Below are 8,363 nucleotides of genomic sequence, written 5' to 3'. Positions count from 1 at the left end.
TACGACCAATCTACTCGTGTAGGAAGACAGGTGGAGGCAGGACAGATCTTGGACAGAGTGATAAGTCAATTGCCTTATTTTTCTACGTTAAGTTGCATACCAATACATTAGGCGTTAGAGTTATCTATTTTAGTTAATGCCACTTTCAAGCCGTATCATCCTTAGAATACGTTAGATTCTTGTATAAAAGAAAACAAAATCTATTGCTATCTGTTTAGAAGTATTATTACTGAGAACTTTGTTGTAGGGCAATACACTAAAATGCTCGGTTGAAGAAATTGAGCGCATTCGGCCGAGTGCCAGGGACGACTACATGCATAGCTTCCTAGATGTAAGATTCAAAATATTCTTTCAAACATATTATTAATACGTTAGATTCAAACTGTCGGCATGAATAAATTAGTTATTCAAACAAATATTAGCCAATGGCAATATGATGTCAACAATAATCAGTTTATGCTAAGCCAATGACTGCAAGTAACCGAATCCCCTTTTATATAAAAGAAGCAGCTCATCATCATTTAACCATTTAATAAAGATAAATCTAATGAACATATTAGATCTTATCTATCGCCATGACCAGTGGGGCATGAGGCAGAATCATGCAGGCCATAATATAATAATAAGATCATGGGGCTAACACATCTTTCAACCTATCTTTACTTCAACGGTCTCGTGACATGAACCGCATATGTGAAAGCACTCGATATCGGCTAAAACAGTCGATTTAGGCATAGCGCAAAGTTAAGGTCATGCCCTACAGGAACAGATCTACCAAATAACGATCACTCCATGGTGCTAACAGTGGGGTGTGAGGCAGAATCACATAAGCCGTGATAACGGGCTGTGGAACAGTTTTTGTTAGCCAGTAGATCTATTCAAGACCAGACATGCCTTAACCGCACACTATGCACGATCAAGATTGACATAAAATAGCCGATAAAATATAACTCATCGTTTAAGATGTAGATTAGATTAATTTAGATTAGCAAATGATGGATTAAACATGATATAAGGCCGATCTAGATCAATCCCAATCGGGTGAAGTGATATTGCTGTAATTAAATAAATAATGAAAGCAATAAGCAATATTGGTAACTTAATGAATCTATCCAAAGGATGCCACCCTTAGATAGAGCCAACAACTTGATCTTAATCTAGTTTGAGCAGTGGAGGTCGATCGGATCGATGCAGCCGTACTTGAACTAAACAAGAGTCGATAACTAGCTTATACCAGAGTCATAATAGAGGTCGACCGAATCGATGCAGCCGTACGAACAAAAGTGTAAGCCATGACGGTACTTACAGACAAGCCAGAGGTCGACCAGACCGATGCAGCCCTGCTCGCTGAAGAACTTGCCGAGATCTACTCTACTCCTACTCCAAAGGGGTGGTTGGAGCCAAAAAAAAGTAAGTAACTTGTATTTGATTGATTATGTGTCCTTTGCAATATCCAGGGTCCAATATTTATACCCGGAACCTACGCATGAATCCTACTTAAGCAGGACCCATCACAATTTTTGCCTAAGAGAAAACATTCCTAATTTAAGATAACTTGGACCCTAATCTTTCCCTTTTTGTAGAGTCCAACATGTTTTTCCCGACACCGATCGTAGCTTTTATCGTTATCTGTTGGCGCTATCTGAAGAAAGCCGATTCTAGTGTTGCATTCGAATCAGCTAATGCTGACCTTCACGCAATCGATTCCTTGATGACATGATCTTGGGAGCTTCCAAGTCCCTACAATTCTTCTTCCTAATTTTGGTGTAAACATATGCCCCCCAATTTTGGGATAAAAGTAATTTTATTCCAAAATTATCACGTCTGTACCCTAGATAGGTCCACAGTCATGGGTAGAGAATCTTGATCTGGGGTCTACTGTTTGTCATCATCTATGTCAGCTCATGAGCCCATGCTTCAAAACTTTTACGAGGGCATCATTGCTTCACAGGCGCTTGGATTCATCTTTCTAGGCCGACTATAAAATGTCTATCCGACTCTAGCGAGAGCAACTCAACAATTCAGCCATGTTTCTCTTCCATATGCTTCCTCGAGTGCCTCTGACTCCACCGGACCCTCCATGGTATATCTTCTTGCCATGAAGATCTTGAGTGGTTAGAAGGATTCTTGTGCGTAGGGTGATTGTGTCGCTCATCTTAGCGCCTTGTCGAGCAAGAGGATCAGCTACTGTGGTTAGAAGAATTCTTGTAATATCACCTGAGTCTTCTCTCCATACTCGTAGAGCTATTCTAGTGTTTGCAAGGGCTAAAATATGTGGACACCTTTCCCTTGTTTGCCCCATCAAATGCCCATCGAGAAAGCCACATGCTTCTTTCCCATAGTTTCCAGTCACTAAGAAATTAGCTAGGCATCTGTTAGGTAGGCGTTTTCCCCTTCTCTGGTATAATTTTATCAACGGGCCAATGTGACTCGGTTTATGATGACCTTTGGCCTTGTGGGGATCCAGACTCCCTTCAATCCAAAGAAGTCTTGGTGGATTGATCGCTGGTCAATGTAAATCTTTCGTATCCATCCCATGATATTTTATAATTATGGGAAGCAATAAGTCCGAATCTATTATCTCTTTGTTATCCATCCCCTGAATTTTCGGAGTGTTGATCCTTTTCTGTATCTAACTTCAATTTCACACCCCTAGTGAAATCTATCTTCTCACCTTCCTGGGCTATATATACGGGCCACAGCTGTGGATCCAAAACATCATGCTTCGTCTCAAACCTTTTCGCGTTTTTAGTGTGGTTTCTACTTTCCCATAGGTTTGAGATCATGGAGAATAACAAGAGGTCTGCTAAGGAGGCCCTCAATGGATCTGCGTCATCACGCCAACGCCTTCATCACCAGGAGGGTGCAACTTGTGATGCTCTCACTGCTTTGGGGCATAGGGCTGACTCCGTTCAGCCTTCGAGGTTCTCTTAGTCAATAGCTCGCCATTAGCTTCCCTGCTATCTGAGGAGGTGGGTCGACAATGATGACCTGCTCGCCTCCATCGACAGGCATGGCCAGAATCTCGTCGACTATCTTTCCCTCGTAGAATCAGCCTTGGCTATGGTCCGATGTCGATCGCCTCCCGAGGTCGATTCGGTGGAGGATAGGTTGGCCAAGGCCGAGGTCAGAATCACGGGTGAGATATCTGTCATAACTTTGGCTTCTTCTCAATTTCATCTTCAAGATTCTAATCATTTCCCCTTTGAATCTTTTTAGATTTACCCACTCAACTAGAAACCCTCTGCTTGGCTACGGAGTACGCGGCGGGGTTCGTCAACACCAGAGGCACCATTCCGGTGCTTCGCTTGCATGACATCCCGAACCATGTCAGGAAGGTCGCTCTTCATGGCGTTCGTCATGGTGCTGCCATGGCGTTGGCTGCTGCACAAGCCCACTCTGGCCATGATCTTCGGCTTCTTCCCCATGGTTTTTCAGCAACCGAATGCCCTAGGGATCATGAGCTCCTAGTCAATGATTTCTTCAACGCTACCAACTCTATAGCTTTCAACACCCAGACCGATGATATCATAAGCAAAGTGTTTTCTGACCCATAGTTTATAATAGATGATATTTAGCAAACAATTTCTTTGTCTTGAATGATCTTCCTTTGCTTTGTACTTATATGCATCACTTTGTCTGTGTTTGCTTTGCTTCTATAGGCGATACAAATTGTACCGGCTTTTACCCCTTCGGGTTTATTTTTGCACTAGAGGCGATACCTTTCTGGTATCGTCTATTAGAGCCGACGACCGAATAAATCGGTTGTCAAGTATTAATAAAGATGCTAGGGTAATATTTCTTCAGATATTTCCCATTGATTGCTCTGCTAAATTCTTCCTCTCCTTTTAGTGTTTCCAAAATATAAGCATTACTAGGCGCCCAATGTTTGATCCGATAAGGTCCTTCCCAATTAGGTGACCATTTGTTGAACTTACTGTCTTTTGACCTGATCGATAATTTCACTTTCCAGACCAAGTCTCCTTCAGAAAATTACTTAATCTTGACCTTTTTATTGTAATATTTTGCAACCCTCAGTTTATTGGCTTCGATATTTTCAAGAGCATGCAGCCGAAGGTAACTCAAGTCCTCTAAGTTATCTATCATAAGATTCTTATAGACTTCGGTTGACAAATCATTTTGCAATGTAACATGCCTCGATCCAGTCTGAAGTTCCCAAGGAAGAACTGCATTATGGCCATACACAAGCTCATAAGGCGATGCTTTAATTGATCCATGACAGGCCATCCTATATGCCCATAGTGCCTCATTAAGCATTGACTGTCACTTTCTTGGTTGTTTCTCAATCTTTTTCATGATCAGCTTAATCATAATTTGATTGGACGCCTCTATCTAGCCATTAGCCTGAGCATAGTAAGGAGAAGAATTTAGTAGCTTGATTCCCATACTGGCAGCAAAATCTCTGAACTCCTCTGATGTGAACATTGTCCCCTGATCGGTAGTTATAGTTTGAGGAATCCCAAAACGATACACAATATGCTCCTTGATAAAATCAACCATGTTCTTTGAGGTTACCGTCTTCAAAGGAATTGCCTCAACCCATTTAGTGAAGTAATCTATTGCTACCAATATGAACTTATGTCCTTTGCTTGAGGGCAGAAAAATCTGGCCAATTAAATCAATTCCCCAACCTCGAAACGGGCATGGCTTGATTATTGGATTCATGGTCGATGCAGGTGATTTCTGGACATTACCAAAACGTTGACAGTCCTGGCACCCCTTGTAATATTCAAAACAATCTTCTAATATTGTTGGCCAGAAGTATCCAGTTCTATGAATAATCCACTTCATCTTATAAGCTGATTGATCAGCTCCACATATCCCTTCTTGCACCTCGCCCATCAACACCTTAGCTTCCTCTCGATTTAGGCATTTGAAAAATACTCCATCGGCTGTTTTATAAAATAGCTGATCATCTAATAAAACATACTTAGTCAATTTATATCTTAGCTTTCTGGCAACTTTCTGTGATGGGTTTCTAAGGTAATCGGCTATTTCAACTCTCCAATCATCATTCGAGGTTTCACTACTCAAGACTTCTCAAAACACCCGATATCCTGACGCACTTTGAGCTAGAGGATTAGCCTCTTGGTTTTGTGCTCTCGAAATATGTTGGAAAGAGACATGAAGAAATTCTTTGAGCGACTTTTGGCACTCATCATAGTATCCTTTCAAAGTATCTTATTTGCACTCATATAGGCCAATCAACTGATTAATAATTAACTGTGAATCTCCAAATACTTTAATTGCTTCGGCCTTTACTTCGTGAAGAAGTTAAAGTCCCTTAAGAATAGCTTCATATTCTGCTTGGTTATTGGTAATCATTGGTTCAGTTGGAAGAGCAAACTCAAAACCTGCCCCCCGAGGTGAAATAATAACGATACCAATGCCACCACCTTGCTTGTATGATTATCCATCAAAGAATAACGTCCAAGGCATTAGCTCTATATAATCAATGCTTGGCTTATGATGCTGGGTGACAAAATCGTCATTATTTGTCCTTTGACTGCTTTAGCTGATTTGTACTTCAAGTCAAATTCCGATAACGCGAGAATCCACTTTCCCACTCTCCCATTTAGTATTGGCATTGATAACATGTGCTTAATCACATTAGCCTTGGAAACAACCGTACATTCGACCGATAATAAGTAGTGTCGTAACTTAGTACAAGAGAAAAATAAGCATAAGCATAATTTTTTGGTGGGAGAATATCTTGTCTCTAGATCCAGGAGCCTTCTACTCAGATAGAAAACAACTTGCTCTTTTCCTTCAAACTCTTGCATCAAGGCCGATCCAATTATATTGTCATCAGCCGATATGTACAACTTAAAAGGCTTACCTTACTAAGGAGGGACTAGCATAGGTGGACATTTCATATATTCTTTTATTTCTTCAAACACCTTTTATTATACGTCACCCCATTTGAATTCTTGATCATTTTTCAACTTCAACAAGGGAGAAAATGGCAGAATTCTTTCCGACAAATTCGAAATAAATCTTCTAATGAAATTAATCTTACCAAGCAGAGATTGTAACTCTGTTTTAGTAGTCGGGGGAACTATCTCATCAATTGCTTTTATGCTTTTTTGATCAACTTCGATTCCTCTCCCGTGGACCGTAAAACCTAAGAATTGTGCAGCTGACACTCTAAAAGCACACTTATTAGGATTCGTCTTTAGACCATGTTTTCTTATGCATTCCAGAGTCTCACGCAAATTAGCTAGATGCTCTTTGTACCCTTTGGATTTTATTATCACATCATCAGTGTAGATTTCAATAATCCTACCGATCAACTTATGAAAAATATAATTCATCGCCCTTTGATAAGTTGCACCGGCATTCTTCAGACCAAAGGTAGTCACAACCCACTCGAATAAACCGATTGCATCGGGGCACCTGAAAAGCGGTCTTTGCTATGTCTTTCTCAGCCATGAAAATTTGGTTATACCCTGCATTGCCATCCATGAAGCTAATAACCTTATGCCCGGCTGTTGCATCTACTAACATATCAGCTATTGGCATCGGAGAACCATCCATGGGTGTGGCTTTGTTTAGATCCCTGAAATCGATGCAAACTCTTAGTTTTTCATTCTTCTTATACATAGGGACAACATTCGATATCCACTCTGCATATTGGCACGGTCGGATAAACTTTGCTTCCAGTAACCTTTCAGTCTCCTTTTTGATATCATCAAGCACGTTCGGGTTGAATCTCCTTGGAGCCTATTTAAATGACTGATATCCAGGTTTGATTGGCAACCGATGTTCGACAATTGACCGGTCTAGACCAGGCTTCTCATAGTACTCCCAAGCAAAACAATCTTTAAATTCCTTTAACAAATCAAATCAACTAACTCTTGTTTGTACTCAGGATCCAACTTGGCACTTACATACGTCGGCCTAGGTCTATCTCCAGAACCAATATCTACTTCTTCTAATTCATCGACCGACATGAAACCATGTCCTAGTTTGCCATCTGTACCATCTATTGGATTATTCATTAAGACAAATTTTCAAAACCGACTGCTTGGATCGACTATTAGCTTTCATCGTTGATTCTAATGAAGCCTCCTTCCCATAACTTGCCAGAAAAGCATTCAAAGTCTCCTAGTTCCCAAAAGACTGGATCGACTGTAGCGATGCTCACAGACTCATCAGCGTGAACCAGCTCGACATCATCCCCATGCCATTGAATCAAACACGGATGCATGGTCGATGGTACACAACAGTTCGCATGAATCCAATCACAACCAAGGAGTAAACTGTATGACCCTTTTCCATCGATGATGAAGAACATGGTAAGCAAAGTCTTACTCCTGATTGTTCGTTCAATGTTCATTGCCCCTCGGGTCTTAGACGCATTACCCCCAAAGTCCTTAAGCATCATGTCAGTCTCAATCAGATCTCCTAGTCCCTTGTCAAACTTACGAAAAGTGGTGTAAGACAATAGATTGACAGAAGCACCTCCGTCCACCAACATCTTGTTCATCGGCTTCCCATCAACCAAACATTTTACATATAAAGCCTTTAAGTGCCGATGCTTAACTGGTTTATCAAATATTGCTTGTTGTATAACCGTCAACTTGGCAACTATCTCCTCACACTTCGATTCATCAAAATCCAAATAAACTTCTTGATCTGTCGAAGCTCTAAACTCTGATGACAACAGAAAAGTCATTTGAATATTAGCCGATGGTTGCTTTCTATCGGTTGTTTGCTTAACACGCCATACTTGAGGTTTATCGGGTGCATGAGCCTGTTCCAACTCTCTATTCCTTAGGCATTGCACCCTTCTCTTCTGGCTTCTTGTCAAACCTCCTGGACACCATTGGCCTTCTTGCCAAACATATTCTCTCTCGTTGCCTTCTCCCTTATAATCAGCCCAGTCTTGATCAACAACTCTTTTTCTAAGCCGATTATGGACACTTTCATTTTTTAAGCGTCAATCCATGTTATTATGATATGCATCTCGAGCATGGATAGACCGGCGGTTGGCTTGAGATTGCCTAAACTCCCAATATTGATCGCTGCACTCTGGACAGTTATTCCTGGTAGACAACTTCAAACCTTCGTTCTAGCAATGTCTGAAGAAAGGACAATTCCAATGCGATTAAGCTTGCTTTCTTTCATACCTCTCTTTTTCCTATTGACGCTGGTATTCTTGTTCTTCTAACCAACGCTGATAATCCTTTTCCTTCTGCCGCTGCCATTTATTCAACAGAATTTGAGATGTAACCCATGGCTTTATTGCCCCTTCTTTTGACTTTTCTCCCTGCTCATATCGGCTCTTTTGCTTGTCGCGACGTCTCCTAATTTCTCTGTATTCGTCAGCCGATATTTGC

Source organism: Miscanthus floridulus, chromosome 2 (assembly GCF_019320115.1).
Source record: "Miscanthus floridulus cultivar M001 chromosome 2, ASM1932011v1, whole genome shotgun sequence".
Taxonomy (NCBI): domain Eukaryota; kingdom Viridiplantae; phylum Streptophyta; class Magnoliopsida; order Poales; family Poaceae; genus Miscanthus; species Miscanthus floridulus.
The sequence above is the reverse complement of the archived record's forward strand: the minus strand, read 5'-3'. Positions refer to the sequence as shown.